The 19,561-nt window shown below is 45.3% G+C and overlaps 1 protein-coding gene across 4 annotated transcripts in view; it reads right to left on the bottom strand.

Moving 5' to 3' along the window:
- Positions 1–11,865, bottom strand: part of DGKG (diacylglycerol kinase, gamma 90kDa) — a 214,129-nt gene extending 202,264 nt beyond the window's left edge. For all 4 annotated transcript variants that reach the window (XM_011953366.1, XM_011953367.1, XM_011953368.1 and 1 more), the window contains exon 1: positions 11,340–11,865. The gene's annotated coding sequence lies outside the window, so the exon portion shown is untranslated. The remainder of the gene's footprint in view (positions 1–11,339) is intronic.
- Between the last annotated feature and the right edge of the window lie 7,696 nt (positions 11,866–19,561).

Below are 19,561 nucleotides of genomic sequence, written 5' to 3'. Positions count from 1 at the left end.
GAATTTCATTCACATTTAAGGCTGAATAATATTTAATTGTATGCATTTACCACATTTTGTTTATCCAGTCATCCGTAAGGGAACATTTAGGTCACGTTTACCTCTTAGCTATTGTGAAGAATGCTGTCATAAACATGGATGTACAAGTACCTCTTCATGTTCCTGCTTTCAATTTTGGGGGGTATGTACCTAGAGGTGTGATTGCTGGATCACACAGTGATTCTGTTTTCAATTTTTTGAGGACCCATTGTGTTGTTTTCCATAGTGGCTGTACCACTTCACGTTCCCATCAGCAGTGTACAAGAGTTCTAATTGCCCTACATCCTGCCAACACTTGTTATTTTCTGTTCTTCTAAAAAATATACATAATAGCTATCCTAATGGGCATGAAGTGGCATCTCATTGTGATTTTGACTTACAGGTCCCTGATGATTCATGATGCTGAGCTTCTTTTCATGTGCTTATTTACTATTCATATATCTTTTTTGGAGAAATGTCTTTTTCAAGTTCTTTATCAATTTTTGAATTGGGTTTTTTGTTGTTGTTGTTGCTGTTGTTTAGTTTTGGGAGTTCTCTATATATTCTGGACTTTAATTCTTTTTTAGATATGCAGTTTTCAAACATTTATTCTATTCTCTGCAGCCTCTGGTGCTTTACCTTTGGAGATGTTAGTGGGATTCTTCTAGGAGTACTTTTCATTTAATCTCCAGGCCAACTTTTCCTTCCATTCTGACGACTTACAGTTGGTTGGTCTTTCCCTCAATCACTGTTGTGAACACTCTTTATTATGGAATGTTTTCAAAACGTGTGACATGTGGATTATATTGATATCCTTTGCTAGCTGTCAGTACTGTAACAAAAATACCCAAATATTTATATATTAATTTGGTTATTTCAATAAAAATCATGGAAGGTAAGAGTTAAATGTATATGCTTCATTTTTCATTTTTAAGGCCTTATTTTTTGAAGGTGGTATCCCCGCACCATAAATACCCTAAGTACTGGTTAAAAATACTGGTTCGAGGCCCCCTTCCCACACCTCTGGCTCAGAGTCTCTGAGGAGAGAGCCTTGGGATCCACATTTCATTACAAAAGAAATCTCTAGGAAGTTCTAATGCAAATGAAAATTAGAGAACTGCTGGGTTCAGTGGTGATGTGTTAGCAGTTAAAAGAGAAGGGAATGATCCCTTGGAACTAACCAAGGTTCACCAAGAAGTCATGGCAGGTGATTCTTACATCTCCTTGACAGGTACATTAATTATATAACTCAGGGAAATGTGGTAGACAGTGGATGTACGTGCAGGAGACTTGACAAAGTTTTCATGAGCCTTGCAGGCATGAGGGAGAAATACCCACTGAATACAAAAACAGGGATAACACGCAAGCAAAACCATGGCTGATGTGCAGACCCAGTTTCGGTTCTGACACCTTAAAGTAGGTTTTAGAGAAACTGTAATGCACACGTAGGAGATTTACCAGAGGAGCTAAGGAATTAAAAGCTGTGTAATTTGAGAAATCACTGAATTTTTTGTTTAGCAATGGTTCTTAACTCTTCTGAACACTGGCGTAGTTGATAGCACTAGGAGATGTAAAAAAGTACTGAGGCCCAAGCTTTGACCCCAGACAAATTAACTTAGTGTCTCTGGGAGTGGGACCTACAACTGGTGCTTTTTCAAGGCCCACCCCCCACCCCCAGCAGTGTTAATGTTAAACAGAGTTGAGAACCACTGGCTTAGAGAGAAAGACCCTGCTTACAAATTTGTGAGCTCTAATATGGAAGATGAGCATACGTGTTTCTGTAAGCCACCGCCTTGCTTGACCACGCACCTGGCAGAAGTGGACATTGGTCTGAGTCAACAAATGGCTACTGGGACAGCTCAGTTGCCAAGCCCAGACTCTCAACACTGTGAGACATTTCTTTCTGTTATTAGATAGGCATGGGCCTCATTGACATGGATCTTTCAGGTACTGGCAATACATTGATCAAGATACATGAAAATCGACCCTCCCCTGATCTCATGAGTTTTCATAGTTTCACCCACCACTTGCACTGAGGATGTCCTTATCTGGGCCTCTAGCCACGGAGCTCGTCTATCCAATTACATGCCCATCTGGATCTCTCACTGAAACCTCAAAGTTAACGTGCCCTGAACTGAACTCGTTACCTAACCCCACACCTGCTCCTGTTCCTAGATTCTCTTGGTCAATGAAACCACTGTCCTCCCATGTGTAGGAGCCTGGTGGCCACCTTTGGCTTCTCTGCCTCCCTCAGCCCCCTCACATACACTCAGTTACAAGTTCTTTCCCCCACTCCACCTGTACTGCCATTGGTTTAGTCCTCATCTGCCTGGAACTCCCTCAAAAGCCTCTCAGGGGCAGCCTCACTTTCCATCTTCTCTCCTTCCAAGACAGCAGTCTGAGGGGTTGCTCTAATGTTAAAATGTGGCCACGTCACTCCCCACTTATGAGTTCTCAGTGCCCCTCTGCTCAGCACTAGCTACAAGAAAAAAAAAATGCACACTTTAATGTGACAAATGAGACCCTCCATGGCCCAGCTCCTGTCCACATTTCCAGACTCATCTCCCATAACTTCCTGACTCACAGTTTTTGCTCCAGCAACACTGAAGCATAGACAACAAGAACTAGCTTTGCATACATGGTTCCCTTTACCTAGAATTTCTTACCCTCATTCCTTCACTTAACTTCACGCATCCTTTAAATTTCAGTTCAAGCTTATCTACTCCAGAGAGTATTACCTGATTTCCTAGGTCCAATACCTTCTTGGGCTGGGGGTGTGACCCTCCCCTGACTCTCATCTAAAGATTGACTCTGGCTGGGCATGGTGGCTTGTTCCTGTAATCGCAGCACTTTGAGAGATTAGGAGGGTGGATCACCTGAGGTCAGGAGTTTGAGACCAGCCTGAACATGGTGAAACCCCTTCTGTATCAAAAATACAAAAATTAGCAGATGTGATGGCATGTGTCTGTAATCCTAGTTACTCGGGAGGTTGAGGCAGGAGAATTGCTTGAATCTGGGAGGTGGAGGTTGCAATGAGCTGAGATTGCACCACTGCACTTCAGCCTGGGCGACAGAGCGAGACTCCATCTCAAAACAATACACACACACACACACACACTCTCTCTCTCTCTCTCTCTCTCTCTCTCTCTCTGTTCCACTCAGCTCCTGGAAACCCAGTTGGTCCTATCCCCAGAAATGAGTCCTGTGACTAGCATGAAGTGAGTGCTCAGCACATATTTACTGATTGAACATTGGTTAAATGATGGAGCATCCTCAGGAGAGCATTGCTATGGTCTGCATAATTTAGGGATTAAAGAACAGTGTGGTTTTTGGGGCACAGTGGGACTTTTTCCCCTATAGGAACATATGGCTACTGGCTTCCTAATAGTTGAGAAAGATCACTTCATGATCATCCAGCCCTGCTGGACATGCTGGCATGAGAAAAGTGAGGAGACTGACTTCCACCAGTGAATATCTTTATGTCAGGTTCTGGGGATCAGGAACATCCTTGTTGATGAGACTTTAGGATGGGGAGTTTGGGGGGGCTAGATGAGAGTAACCATTTTGTGTGACTCCCAAGGAAGGGACACTCTGGTCTTATGGGAGTTGGAAAGAGCTTTCTCTAGCTTATTTACTTTAACCTCAAGGCAGGGGCATGAGGGAGCTGGTGAAGTACTATGAGCCACTGTTCCCAGAGCTGAGGGGTGGAGAAATGCAGCAGGAAATGGAAACATTTAGGCCAAAAACATTTCAAGTATTTCAGCATCTAAGGATCAAAGTGGCCTCACTGACCTTTGGCTACTTGGAACCGTCACCCCAGATCAGCCATCAGCAAAGTGAAAACTTGGTTTCTGTGTCGATGACACTGATTATGCCCCAGGTGAGAAGAAAACTTCCTATGCAAACCACGCAGAAAGGAGTGATGGACCCAGATGATTAACTGGGCAGTCAAGTCTGGGTTTTGTCAGCTGCTGTGTGGCCATTGAGTTTTTCTCTTCCATCCGTTTTCTTGCCACAGCAGACTTTTCTAGATGCCTCCATTTTTCACTTGGAGAATGAGAGCTCTTAAGCTCTTTCCTTCTTTTCTCTTACACATCATGATTCCAGGAAAGAATCTTTAACTTTTACTGAAGCATCAGTGACTTAAGAGGCGAATTCCAAGAGGAGAAATGGATATTTTTCCAGGAAACAAAGCCTTAAGCTTCTTCAGAAAAGAAAGTGAAAAGAGGAGTTATGCCCTGGAGAAGGCACTGGTCAGAGTGGCAAGACCCTGGCTCCTGTTCTGGCTGGGTAGCCCCAGGCAGGGCACTTCTTTTGATGGAGGTTTCCTTATTTCTCAGGATGAAGGCTTAGAACCAGATGCTCTCTTGGCTGTTTGTCTGATCTCGTTTTCTATGATGCCAGAAATTCTTAGATCTGTCCCAAATTAATATATATCTCTTATCCTAATTGAATAACATCCCAGGGTGCTGAGACAGTGTGCAATTGAGGTAATTAGACCATGCTCCTTAATTTGTTCAGAATCATAAAGAAGCCACTACTATTACCATCATCACCCCGCCCCCAACCACCATTATCATTGTCACCACCATCACCCCCACAACTATCACCACCACCATCAATACCACCACCAACACCAATACCGTCAACTCCCCACACAACTACCATCACCAGTGCCACCACCACCACCACTACCATCGCCATGATCATCACCACCACCACCACTACCATCACAACTACTGCTACCACCACCATCAACACCACTACCACCACCATGATCATCACCAATATTGTCACCCCCCCACCATCACTACCATCACCATTACCACCATCAACACTACTCCCGCCACCATGATCATCACCACCACCACCACTACCATCACGACTATTGCTACCACCACCATCAACACCTCTACCACGACCACAATCATCATCACCACCAATATTGTCATCCCCCACCACCATTACCATCACCACTATCACCACCACCACCACCAACACTACTCTCACCACCATGATCATCACCACCACCACTACCATCACGACTATTGCTACCACCACCACCATCAACATCACTACCACCACCATGATCATCACCACAATTACTGTCACCCCCTACCACCACTACCATCACCACTATCACCACCACCACCACCACCTCCACTGCCACTACCATCATCACCACTATCCCCACCACCACCACCTTACCACCATTACTCCCACCACCATCACCCCACCACCACCACCACCATCACACCCCCCATCGTCACCCCCACCATCACATTCCAACATCATCGCCTCCATCATCACTACCACCACCACCACCACAGTAATCACCCCTAGTACTGCCACCACTTTTACCACCACCACCAACACCAGCATCACCAACCTACCACCACCATCATCACCATTACCACCATCATCACCACCACTACCATCACCCTCATGAGAAATAAAGTTCTACTCTTTAAAATGGGAAAATCTATAAAAATGTCTTAATTTGAGGGACTGATGTTAATTCCAGGAAACATTCTGGAATGGGATTTGGAATGAGCTTTTAGGATTGAAGCTGTGATTTCAAGGAACCAACATGGAATCACTGAAATTAGTTTATGTCAGACCAACAAAATTGCTTCTTTGACAAGATTATTGGACAGAAGATCAAGGAAATACCAGTGATGAAGAATATTTGGACTTTATCAAGACCTTTGATAAGATTCCTCTAATAATGCTGAAAAAGAGGAAGAAATATGGGCTCAGTTATAGTACAGAAAGCTGAATACATTTTCTAAGTGCTGTTTAATTATTGAATTAATATCTATGTTTAGGAAACATGCATGGAATGCCTCAGAATCCTATAGTGTTCATTATATTTATTGATGAGTTAGATGAAGAGGTCGTGCTCATCAGATTCAGAGATGGTAGGAAGCTGGCTGAGAGGGCCAGTAAATACACTGGATGACAGAATCACAGCCAGTATTATCTGGGCAAGTTGGCAAGGCAGACTGAACTGAACAAGATAAAATGAGAAATACTGCACAGTCTCTATCTAGAGTGACTGTGAGGGGGTGTGGGCAAGTATGGGGTGAAGGTGAGCAGGTGGACAACACAGTTCCAGTTCAAGAGCAGGTTTAAAAGAGAATTGGGTTACTTCAGGTGATGTTAAGCTCAACAGATGTCAATGGTATAGATTCATAATTAGACCTTAAAGAGTTTTAATAGAAATAGGAAATAGAATGAGGAGGTGGTAATTTCAGTCTTCTCCATGCTGATTAGGACTCCCTTGAAATTTTGCACTTTATTCTTTAAGAATAAAGAAATTAGAGAAAACTAGGACAAGAGTGATGATAATAATAGTGAGGGCACTGGAGCAAATGGCTCATAAGGTAGGGTGGAGCAGTGAAAAGGGCATTGGCCAGGGAGTTGAGAGCCAAGTTACCCCATTAACGGGCTGCAAGATCTTGAGAGCTGGTTCAGGACTCCCTGAGGAGAAGCACAGACTATGGTGGTTGACTGGGTCTGCTCTTGTAGGTTTTGGTCCCCCGGTCAGGCCACACTGTGGGTGGGTTCCTTTCTCCCTCCCTCACCCATCCAGGGACAGGTTCTCTTGAGACCCTGAGCAAAATTTTGCACTCTTGATATGTCATTCAGAGTCATAAATTATACCCATTGTTTCTTTTGAAAAGCTTTCAAAAGTCCCCTTTCTCTGATTTCCCAGGAAACCACGATGGTGGCAATCCTCATCCACATCACCACACAGTTATTGAGGCAGAAATGCAAAAAGCCCAAGAAAAAAGAGAAGATAAATAAAGAGAAAAGGCTTTGAAATCATATGGACCTGAGTTTCAATCTCAGTCTCTCCTATCAGCTTTGTGACCACAGGCAAATTACTGAAACTTTCTGAGACTCAATTTCCTTATCTGTGAGATGGGGTTAATATCAGGTGTATAGTGACGTGAGTATCAGGTGAAGCTATGCATGTACAAAGCATAGCACAATGTGGGATGCAGAGTCGGGGCCCAATAAGTGCTATTGCTAATATTACCACAACATTTACTACCACCATCCCTCCTTTATCTTTCTTTCCCTCGTCTCTTCTGGGCTAGGCACTGTGCTAGTGCTGAGGACACAGTGGAAAACAAGGCAGACAGAGACACACACTTTGCTTGCACCAAGCTTACACTCTAGCACAGTCCAGTTAAACTTTTTGCAATGATGGAAATCTTCTAAATGTGCATTCTCCAATATGGTAGCCAGAAGTCACATGCAGCATGTAAGCACTAGCAATGTGACTGGTATAACTGAGGAACTGAATTTTACATTTCATTTAATTTTAATGAACTAAAGTTAAACACGGAAATAGTCACATGTGAAAACAGACAACACAGCTCTAGACACCTTTCAGGTATGTTTTTGGAACTGACTAGCCTAAGCAGATAAGGTACACTGAAAGAAAAATGCACATAAAGCATCCAGTACAGGACCTGGAAAATCCTGTTATTTGTTCATTCATCACATTTAATTGTTGACTATGGATTGGCACTATCTCAGGTGCTGGGGATACGGAAAAGAATTAGACATGGTTTCTGCCTTCTGGGGGTTCATGGTTCAGTGGGAGATATGCAAATAAGCGACTTCACCATAGCGAGGTAAGCTTATGCACAGGTGCTACGGATTCAGGAAGTCTGTAGGGTGGGCTTCCCTGAAGGATGTTTCAGGACCTGAGCTGAATCTTGTGTAAGTTGATCTCAGAGTGGGAGCAACAACAGATTATATTCCAGGGCTACTAAACCCACTGCTGGTGGCAGAGGTGGCTTGGAGATCAACGAGGCTCTAGGAACAACTTGTAGTTAGGGCCAATTTGTTTTCTTCTAACCCGTGTGTGTGTGTGTGTGTGTGTTGTATTGCCTAATTCAATCTCTCTTCTTCCAGCCACATTTTGTTTCTACCTGGGGACTTTTTTTTAAATGATGGGTATAACCTTATTTTTAAATTGTTTTATTACTATTAATAGTTACTAGCCGTGATTTGTTTTTAGTCAGATGAACTCTGTTACTTATAAAGTGACATCAGCTCTCACTATGATTTGGCTGTGGAATTCTGATACTTGGTACAAATAAACAACTCTTTGAATATGGCCAGTTTGTGAAGAAGTTGTTGCTGATGGGTTAAGCTTGCTGAATCTGGCTGTGATCATGATGCGCGTTCATAGGAGTGAGTGTTGTTACAATTACTTGTATGGAGACGTGGGACATTATGCACCTTTATATATTTTACATGATGGTTTGATTTGTTCCAAGTTAGTATGTGACATTTAGCTAGAGAATTCTGCAGTTGATACTTGCTCACATAAAAACAGGTGTAGCTTTATGTTGTATGGTTTCCAGAATCCCTCCTGAGTGTGTAAAGCAGGGTGCTATGTGTGATTCCTTCTTCCATGAGACTGAAGAATGCTCATGTGACGTGGCTTTGGTCATATGAGGCCTTGGCCTATTTGAATTCCTAAAGGTCATCTGCTTTAACTATGGCTGAGTTGCTTCTGGTGAATGGAATCGTAAATTAGTGTACCCTTTTTGAAAAGTGGCTTCTCATAGATACTGTGAGCCTTAAAACATTCATGCCCTTTAGCCTGGTGATCTATTTCTAGGAATCTATCCAAAGGAAGTGATGGGAAATGTGTGCAGTAAAGACTTTGACCAGAGTTATTTGTAGTTGCTAAAGACAGGAAGCAACTTAAATAACTGACAGTGTAATAATATGCAGCCAGGAAAACAATGTTCATGAAAGGTCGTTTGCTACAACACTAACTCAGAAGAAAAGCAGAGAAGCAATAGCTACAGAGGCTGAGCAACCATACTTTTGAGTCAGACAACCTGGATTTGAATCTCGATTCTGCCACGTACTAGCCATGTAACTCGGACAAGTCACCTGAACTCTTAGAACCCTAGAAAAATGCAACCCTAGAAAAATGGGATTGATAATAATAGTACTCACCTCAGAGGGCCTCCTGAGGATAAAAGGACATAATGCATACAAAAGTTAAGAGCATGTAAAGTATACTTCTTAGGCGCCCAGTAAATGCTGGCTCTGTATGGATTGTATGATTTCAAGGCATAAAAATAGATAGAAAGAAAATATGCCAGTATATTAACAGTGTGGGATGGGAGTGGTAGGATCAAGGGTGATTGATTTGTTCTTTGCATACTTTTCAACTTCCCAATATTTTGGCAATGAGCATGAAATACTTTTATACCAAAAGAGTACATTATAATGATGTAATACAGTAAGATAGACATTTTAAAAGTTTTAGAGTTTTACCACAAAGAAAGGGTACTTCCCCACCCTTTTCCCCTTTCTCTTCCAGGGGAGGAGGTGGGGCCAGCATCTACCAACTCCCACCAGGAGGAGAAGGAACAGTTGCTGGCTTCTGGTTTCTTTCCTCGTAGACGCTCACACATGCACAGCCTGGGCCTCTGGGAGTGTCCAGGTTGGAGGGATCCTTGCCATCTGTTGATGGTGTTGCCTGGGGACTTGGAGAGGTTGGGGGAGGTGGAACAGATGATCTTAGTAGTTACTCCCATCTCTGAGAGTCTAGATTTCAAGACACGCTGATGTTTATTGTTTTCTCCCCATGTCTTGGTTGATCTGAACTAACCACTACACAAAATTCTAAGCTAGGAAAGACTCATCTACTAGCTTCCCACTCTAAAGCCCCTCCCAGAGAAATACCTGTAGTAATGTCTATAGTGCTGGCTGTAAACGTTAAGTGGGGTGATTGGCAAAAAAGACATAGATCAGGAGTACCACAGGGAAGTTAGCTTAGTTGCAGCCGCTTTATTTAAGGAGTATAATTTATATTCGGACTGGAATCTCCAGCAAATGTAGCCTTTTAATATGACAAACAGTGAAGTACTTTCCTATGTCAGACACATGCCTGGAATGAGAGGGACATAAAACATAAAGGGGTGTGTGTCTGTGCCTGGGTTCATGACCAAACCTCGACATTTGCCCTCTATGATCTAATTTCTTTCACTGACAACCAGGGTGCCCTGTGTGCCAGCAAGTGGCTCTGCCAGCTGTATTTTACAGACAGAGAATCCCAAGCACCAAAATAACAAAGTTGATTCCCCCATCAAGACCAGGGGTCCGTTTCCAGTCCTGTGTCCTGACCGCTGTCTCTCATCATGACTCCCCTGGTGTTCACCTCCAGATCCAAAGTGTTGTCCCCCAAGCCTCCGAAATAAGGGAATGACAAACAGCCCTCCCAGGCCCTCCTTCCTACTGAGAGGTCATCGTATGCTAATGAAGTCCGAGGAGGTAGCTGCGGCGCAGCGCGGGAGAGCGCGCCCACGGGTTCACAGCGCTCCGGGGCACCACTGCGGCGCAGCCACAAATCGCCGGGCGCTGCAGCAGACCCTCCCGCCGCGGGGGGCGACTAGGGGAGGGATCTCGACCCCCGCCCTCAGTTCCGCAGCTGGATCCCTCTAATCTGGGAGGTGGTTCTAGCTCTGGTCCCACGCTTTCCACTGCAGTGATGATGGGGATGGGGGCAGCACGTCAAATCACCTGTAGGGCTTTTTAGAACTCCACAGTCCCCTCCCCTAATTCTATTCCACTAGTTCAAAAGAAGAAAATCTCAGGCTAGGCAAGGGGAGGAGGACCGGTGGAGTCTGCGAAGGCACCACAGGTGACTCTGGGTACGCACCCTTCAGCACACAAACACACACAGAAACATCTTGTGACTCTGAGACTACACAGATCAACCTTAGATTCTCTTCCTGACCCTTCCCTCCTTTATTCTCTGAGGTGTCCGTGTTCTCTTCAGCTTCGCTTTAAGTCGCCCTGTCCGGGGACTTTGTGGAGTGCCCCCAAAGTCCTAGAACCCCGCGGGACGGTCGGAGGCTTTGGCGACCAGACATTAGGAAAAGCAGCCCCTGCTTCTCGGACTGCCTGGAGCGCCAACTGGATATCAAGGAGCCAAGGTAAGACCAGAAGAAGGAAATCCGACCAGTTGCTTTCGCAACCTGCCTGGAGAAAGGCCGCCTCCCACCCGCACAGCTTTGAGGCTTGAGGGGCCTCTCAGTCGCAGGGACAGCCGAGCCCCACACTGTGCCTTCCCCAAGCCTGCACCCCTCGAGCGGGGCATCCCTTCCTGCAGGGCTTTGCGGCAGGTGGAACTGTCGGCATGGGCGCCGTGGCTTTGGCTGCATCCCCTTCCCTGGCCGCGGGACCCGCTCCCGCTTTGCCCTCCTGTTCCAAGTTGCTGCACCGGGCGCTCCCTGAGCCGGGGACCCCCTCCACCGCGCCGGCTGCCGTCTTACCTCACCAGGCAACACTTGGTTGCGCGGTGGCCCGGGGCGCTCCTTCCTCGCGGTTTATTCCCTTACTTGGGAGGAAAGAGGAACCGAGAGACAGAAGGGGGACCGAAGCTGGCGTCTGGGCGTCTTCCCGCCAGCGCAGCCCTCTCAGGGGAGGGGGATGCAGCCCGAGTGGGTGCCGCGGAGACCAGGAGGCCAGGCTGTGGTTGGCAGCGCCGGGGTCTTCACCCTGTGCTCGGGGTTCCGCAGCTCCAAAGCCGTCTATCTCCGTGGCCCGCTACTACGGCACTGCGGCTCTGTGCCCTGCCCCTCGCAGCCTGGCAAGTCAAGCTGCCACTCTTACTGCGGAGCCCTGCCCCCGGGCGCAGAGCCCGCCCCCGCCACACACACCGGCGCGCGCGCGTACACACACGGCGCACACAGACACGCGCGCCCACACATGCACACGCGTGCGCACACACGAACGTGGAACCGCTCAATGGGAACCTGACCCCCTTTGGCGCAACTTGGGCGCGGGCATCATTAGGACGCTTTTTACTGTCAGGGCTTTGGTTTGGGAGGAGGAGTTACAGGCTTAGGGGTGTGGAGAGTATGCAACAGTGGTGGGTACCAGAGGGTCCCTGACCCCAGAAGCGAAGGATGACTGTTTAATAAATACCGAGTGGGCATTTCCTTTTCTCAACTCCGGTCAAGGTTCCTGCAATATCCAGACCAAATCGAAGAAAAAATAAAAATATAAAATCAACAAGCTCTCTTTGTTTCCCAGGAACTCAGTATCTCTAGGCTCCAAATCACTGGCTCTGTCCAGAGGGACATTTCTGACAGCCTTGACTTCGGTGGCAGTGGATTGGTGGCCGTTCAACTTGAAAAGGTTTTCTCCTTGTAGCCCGGTGGAGACTGGCACAGCCTGCCTGAGCTGGACTCTGATGGATGGGTCGGGTCTCCAGGGGTGTTTAATTCCCATTCTCCTTTGCTTTTAGGTGACCTTGGACAGTATTCCTGCAGAGCAAACAGATCCCTTCTTTTTTAAAAATGTAGAAAAGCACAGCAAAGAGGCTGGGGGTAACGGGGGGGAATAGGGGAGCTACACTGGCCGAGGCACTGTGACTTGTTGCTTCTCTTTCCATGACGTGCATGTCCACGTGGGGGGTGATGGTGATGGTGACACTATTTCAGGCATGTCACACAGCAGGATGACTTCTGTCCATTTCACACCACATTTAGAGTCATTAGAAGTTTAGACTGTCATCTTTAAAATATGTGGAGTTTACTCATTTCCACAGCCGAGAATTCTTTTCTGCCAGTGGGCAGTGAAGGTCCCTGGGCCAGCACTGTAGCCAAGAAAAGCTTTCTGCAGAGTGTGGAGGCGCCGAGGGGCTCTGGGTGTCTGCACATTTGGGGAAGAAGCCTCAAACATGAATGTCAAACAGCCCTGATGACCCTGTTGGGTGGTGTTCATACTGGGCTATCTGCAGGCAGGCTGGTGAGACAGATGAGAAACAGAGCTGAGAGATCTCCTCAAGTTTCCACACAGTGATGAAGGCAGAGTTGATACAAGAACCCGGTGTTTGCTGCTACTCTTATCCTCCAGGTCTTATCCATTCTATCACCCTGGGTCGGTTCTCAAAGTTCCCTTCAGCTAGACTGAAATAATCTTGGTGAGGGTGCCTTCAAAGTTCTTCCTTTATCCTTTCTTGTTTCCTTTTCAGTCACTGACTCATTCATTTTACAGCTATTTATTAAACTCCTACTCTGTCTTCAGGTGCTTCCCCATAACTCCAGTTCTGGGCCTTACTTGGGAGGAAAGAAGAACTGAGAGACAGAAAGGGCTTAGAACTGTCCTTGTCCCTGGAAGAGGGGAGCCCTGAACACAGGTTTCTTATATGTATTTTCACTGTGCTAGGTTGCGTGGGTGTGGAAGACACAATCCTTGCTTTTTTTGACTGCATACTCAATGGAGGAAAATGAACATACATGCCACAAGAAAAACATTCTGGCTGTCTATTCTTAACTCCTTCTAAAGAAGGCTAAACTGAAGGAGACTCTGTGTTTGGCTGAGCAACGTAATGGACTTGGGGTACATGTTTGCAAGTAGGAGTTAGGACAATATTGAGTTGTTCTGTTTATTAGGACAGGAAGGAAATAAGTTGAATGGAACAAATGGGGAAGACATGCAGAGACTGAGCATGGAGCCTCAGCTTGGTTGAGAGCACATTGGGGAAGGGTAATGAGAGAGGAGGAGCTCTGAGGACAGGGTTGCCAAACAACTTTCCTGAGAACAGGCAACAGGGTTGCCAAGTTGTCCAGGGATTTGGACAGGGGAGATGCTTGCAAAGATTGGTAAGTAGTTTGCTGTGGGGTGGGCTATGAAAGCCCCTGGTCTTATGAAAGAAATCATTTGTAAAGTCAATATTGTTCACCAATTTGTTTGCAAATGGATCCTTTGGTATCAAGATGGAGACAAATGATGCATCTGGGTTGCTGCAGGATGAGTTCAGAGAAGGCTGTGTGGGCTGAGTTACATGCTAATAACATGGAGGAAAAGGTGGTAATAGAGGCTGAAGCAATGTGGAAGGCAAAGAGGGATGGGGTGGGAAGAAGCACCAAGCACAGTTAGTGCTAACAGAGGCATCATGGAGGAGGTAGGGTTTGGGATCGAATTTTAAAGGGGAATAGAGATCTCATGCAAAGATCAATAGGACAAGGGCAATCTAGGCTGGGAGAAAGCAAAAGCAGAGAAGTAGGACAATTCATGGTGAGTTCTAGGTTTTCCCAGCAGAAGAAAGGAAGGCTGGGACAGTATTGTGGGAGTCTCCAAATGCTCTTCTGGGAGCATAGACCTCGGGTTCCATAGTGAGAAGCTATGGCAGGTGTGGATTTTTTGTTGTTCGTTTTTGACGGGAAATGATCTGGGAAGCAAGCTGGGAAGTATCTGATGTCAACTTTCCCAAGGTAGGCCTTCCTCATCAGAATGGAGCACTGTGGGGAGGGAGTCCTTGGTGCTGCTCTCACGAGGAGCCAGAGCCCAGGGGGCTTATGTGGCTCGCTGCACAGGGCACCCAGCTAAGGGGCCGAAATCCAACTCATGCCCCACTTGCCCAGTCACACAACCTGTCGGGGTTGTGTCTGGCAGGGTCATCTCTGCCTGGAGAGAGAGATGCCTTTTCTCTAATTTGCATGGGCTGACAGAGGCCCTGCAACTGAGCTCTTTATTTGAAAAGGTTGAAGCTACAGTGAAACAAGTGAGGAATTATTGGGCCTTTGCTGTATGTGCAAACATAAGGTAAAACAGAAAGAGTCTTGAGGTCAGGACTATCTGCGAGTCTGAGCATGTCTCTGCTCTGTGGTGACACCCTGAGACATACTATAGGATACAGAGGAGGAAGCTTAGTGCCTCCCCTCAAAGATTTTGCAATCCATGTCAGTTATAAAAAAAACACTCCACTGGTTAAGAAACAATGAATGACAGTATGGAATCAAGTGCCAAATTGTACAGGGCAGATTCTCAGGGCTTGAGAAAGGAGACCTCCTCTGGGCTGAAAGAGTCAAGGCAGGCTTCATGGAGGAGGAGGGCTGGGTTTGGCAGTGAAGCATGTATATGTTGGTTCTCAGCCAGAGAAAAGACCATTGAACATAGAACCAGAGGAAAAGAAGCTAGGGGCTTCTGAGCATGGATTTTTAGCCCCCACAGCCACCCTAATTCCATTCCCAGTTGTAGCCCAAGCGCTGTGATGAGTCACCCTTGTTTCTGAGAGACGGGGCATTTTTGGATGTTTAACTGGTTCAACACTTTACATTCCCTGAGACTTCAATGTTGGCAGCTCACACTCACCATGTTGCTCCGGGAACACATCATCCAAGCCAGCAACTGATGCCTGATCTCCATTGCCAAGGCAAACCGAGGGCTGAGTCAGGTACCTGTGTCTGGAAATTTTTAGTCCCACTGTCTCTGACAAGCTGAGTGAACAGCACTTGACAGTTGGAGCATAGCTGAGTTCAGGGTCACCAACCACAAGGTGGGCTGGGGGTGGGGGTTCTGCTTGCCTTTTTAGGCCTCACTTTTCTCATGTACAGAACACAAAGGATTATACCAGATTATCTCCAAGTTGTCTTCCACCTAATATTTTATGATCTCATAATTAATAGGATCTTTCAGTGTTATCAAGCAATGACAGGATGGGAGCAGATATTAGCCAAGTCCTAACCTTAACTTTCCTCTTGGCTTTGACTGTGGAGGCTGTGGTGGAATGAGACTGTGGGTTGGAAACAGGAGAACCAGGAGCTCCTGGTCACAGTTCTGCCAGGAACGGAATTTGGGATCCAGCCCTGGGAATGTAGGCAGGTGATTCCCTCAGTTCAGTTTTCTTCTTAGTAAAATAAGAAGGCTGGAAATGGTCCCTACAACCCTTTCTGGCACTGTACTAGCAACTGAGCAACTTTTAAGTACTGCCCCCTTGCCTGGGTGGGGCCCCTCCATAAGGCAAGCTGGGAAAATTCTCACAATATCAACTGATAAGCTTGAAGAAAACACAAAGGAGAAGCCATGGAGTTCAGAATAATAAATAGATCATTTAGAATTAGATGGAGTCCAAAGAGCTGGATCTGAGTCTCTAAGCCCCAATTTCCTCTTCTGCAAAGTGGGGATAGTAATACACACATCGCAGGGCAATGATTAAATGAAGAAGCTTATTTGAAAGTGTTTTAGAAGTGCTATGCAAAAATGTAAAATATAGTTATTGAAGATAGTCTGTTTCCTTAAGGTAGTCTATTTTTTTAAAGCTTAATTATTACACTATTTGCTAATGTGTCTGCTTCCTAAGAAACAGCAATTCAGGTCAGCAACTCTGTCTACACACTCCTAAATATAGTAATATTTTAACATGAAAGGAGCGGGCGGACTTCAGGACTACCAGAGTGCACATCTGCCCCCTGTCTGGAATTCTACAGTGTCACTGGAGTTGCCCACAGTGGATTTCCCAGGAACTTTGATTGTGCTTACTTGACAATGAAGGAGACACCTACCCATCCAAGATCCTGCTTTGATGATTGCCTATCAGGAGACAGATGGTGGAAAGAGGGGAAGGAGGTGTGAGTGAGTAGGGAGAAAAAAGGAGGCTTTCTTCTTTCTGTTATATTTTGGGCAAAGGATGTTAAACTTTGTGCTTTAATGAGCTTGTAAAAAGGCTAATTTGGGTTCACTACATTACTCCAGGTCTGTTTCCTGCTATGTCTGGTCATAGCAGAAATTCTGTGGAATTCTTCACTGTGGTCCCTGGAGGGGAAGCTTTTCATGGGGAACCCCGGGAAGAGTCATAGAGAGGAAAAGGTTCTAACTCCCTAAATGACCATTTGCTTCAAAGCCTGCCCAGCCCACAAAACTTTTGAAAGGATCAGTCTGTTTTTAGAAATCCTGGTCACTTCTTTATCTCCCGTTAACCAATTTGGGGGGACAAAATGTCACCACATGTTAGCAATTGAAGGAGCCCCAAGTGCCAACACCTCTCATCCATTCTTCCCATTTGCTGCTGCCGGAGTAACTTCTGAGAGTTTAGACCCCAAAGTCCTCTCTTTGTTCAAAAGCCTTCAAAGCCTCAGATCCCTCATCCACAAAATGGACATAATAATACTTAGGCATAGGCTTTTATGGAAGATAGAAGAAATATTTATAAACAGTTTACAATAGGATTGGTCACATGGTAGGTTCTGGATGAATGGAATTATTGTTAACACTGCCTTAAATAGAGAGAAATAGAGAGTCCCTAAAATGGCATTCAGGGCCCTCCATGAAGTGGTCCCAGCTCACTCAGCCACTTGCATGTCCAGTAAGCTTTTCAAGGACACGGTGTGCAGGCTGCCCAGCTTCGTCTTCCAAACACACCTTGCACCTGCCCCCTCCCTGTCCTGCTCAAGCTACTCCCACAGCTGGGAGAACTGCCTTTTTTCTCTCTCTTGCTTCTTCTATAGTGCCTTTTAAATCCACCCAGTTGAAGTTAATTATTCTGTCTCCTGTACTTCCACTGAAACTTGTTTATAATTTATTCCAGTACTTACAACAGACTGCCTTGTATTACAATTACTTGTATATGCTTCATACCCGTTGTCCCGCCCTATCCATGGAACAGCAATTTATCCTCCTTAGACTACATCTTAATTGTTTTTCTATCACCCACAGAGTATTGCACATAGTAGGTGATCAATCATATGAAATTAAATATAAAGAAGATAGCTACATGTCCCTGTTGGCTCTGAAATTCTGCAATTACAGGAAGGCTTATTCCCATTTTCAAATCTTGCTAAAGAGCTTCCTCTCACTGAGCACCTATCATGAGCCAGGCACTATGCAGACTTGGACGTTAACCCTCCCAAGAGCCCTGTGAGGAGAGAACCACCATCCTCACTTTACACAGAGGCGGATGGCTGGGAATCTCCCAGCCTGTTGGTGGTAGAGGCAATGTTAGAAACCAGAAGCCACAGTGTGCTGTGCACTTCCTCTAAGAGAGCTTCTCTCACACTGAACTTGCCTTAATTTTCATTCTACAGCACTTGTCAACAAATTGAACTGTACTCTATAAAACTGGCTTATTGTTGCTTGGCTATATATTTTTATGTCTTTGTCTTGATTCTCCAAGTGTATTTTAATATAGTTGCAGGGCAACACAATAATAGAAATAAATAAACATTTATCAAGCATTTATAATGTATTTAGCACTTTATACACACACATCCTATGAAGATGTTATTAATCCCAACCCATGGGGAGTTTCACTGGGGTAGCTGCTACTGGCAGGAGGTTACTACCTGCGAGAGCAGTACTCAGGGCAGAGACTATTTTTCCACCCTACAAAAATTTTTGGTTATTTCAACCACCCACATGCTGGCTGCATCTCAGCCCTCAATGTTTGTTGAATGAGTGATAGGATCTCTTTTACCTCTCACCCATGCTGTTTACCCTGAATGCCTGACTCTATACATAGCCTGTGAAATGACAGGTCATTACTTGCCCTCTTCTCCCACTGGAGAAGGAATTGGGAGAATGAGAGAGGAGGCATCGTTCTGTACCAAACAGACAGAGGCAGTCTCAGGAGATGAGACTTCAGCCCAGGTAGAAGTGATGTGGCATCTCTTCTGGGCTAGTCGTTCTTTAGACGCGGTCCTCACATCGGTTGGGTCAGACTTTCCCAAGTGCTTGTTAAAATGCATATTCCTGGGCTCTACCCAGACCCACTGAATATGCCTCCCTAGAGGGAGACACTAGAAATCTACATTTTGAACAAGCCCTGCAGGTGATTCATCCAGGCCCTGAAGTCTGAGCAGGACAGCCTGGTTTAAGCATCTCCTCAGGTATCCCTTTCAACCTCAGCAGCTACTGCAAATACAACGTGCTTTTTTCTCAAGTAAAAGCATTCATAATAAATAAAAAAGAAACCATTTAAAATTTCATTTTATTGCTTCCATTACTCCTTGTCCAAAAGTTACAGTGTAGTTTGACCCATTCCATATGTCTATTTTATGATGTGTAAAAGAAAAGGGTGATTCCACAGTATAGCTTTAGTGCTTCCTATTATTTTCCTTTGCAAATCTCTTGAGTTGGAGCTATGTTGTCAGTTACTCTTCTGAGCACAGTTCTATGAGAAAGTGTATTCTGAATTTCAAACAATAATTTCATAAATAGACTTTCAGAATACAACATGTTCCTATGTAAGGAACTGCCTGTATTTTAAAGCTTTCGTAGTTATTTGTTCCTGAGAAAAGGATTTTTACAATTGGCCCTAGAAGGATGTAGACTGGGGGGCTCTGAATTTTTCCAAATCACCGTCTCACAGACCTCTGGCTAGCGTCATAACTTACTTTATTCCGTAAATAATTTCTAGGTGTTTCTGGGAGTTTTGCCAATTAGGGATATATAAATTAGAGGTATAGAAAGTAGACTCTTTTTTTCCTTTCATTTGTGAATTTGTTCATTTAACAAATGCTTCTTGGGCACTTCCAGTGAGTAGATGCTGTGTTACCCACAAGATTCAGACAGGGATGTTGGTTTTTGTCTCTGAGGGGTTCATGGTGGAGCAAAAATTACAAACCACACAGGGGAGAAATGGGTGGTAAGAAGATGCAGTGGGATTAAAGGTCTAAAGAAGACAGAGTTGAACAGTCTGTGGAGGGAGAATGAAAGAGAAGTCCCAAACACCTACCAGAAATTCTATTGATTAATTGTTTGATATGGGGGT

This window comes from Colobus angolensis, unplaced genomic scaffold (assembly GCF_000951035.1).
Source record: "Colobus angolensis palliatus isolate OR3802 unplaced genomic scaffold, Cang.pa_1.0 Scaffold36, whole genome shotgun sequence".
In the NCBI taxonomy this organism is placed as follows: domain Eukaryota; kingdom Metazoa; phylum Chordata; class Mammalia; order Primates; family Cercopithecidae; genus Colobus; species Colobus angolensis.
This window is presented reverse-complemented; position numbering and strand designations above follow the sequence as displayed.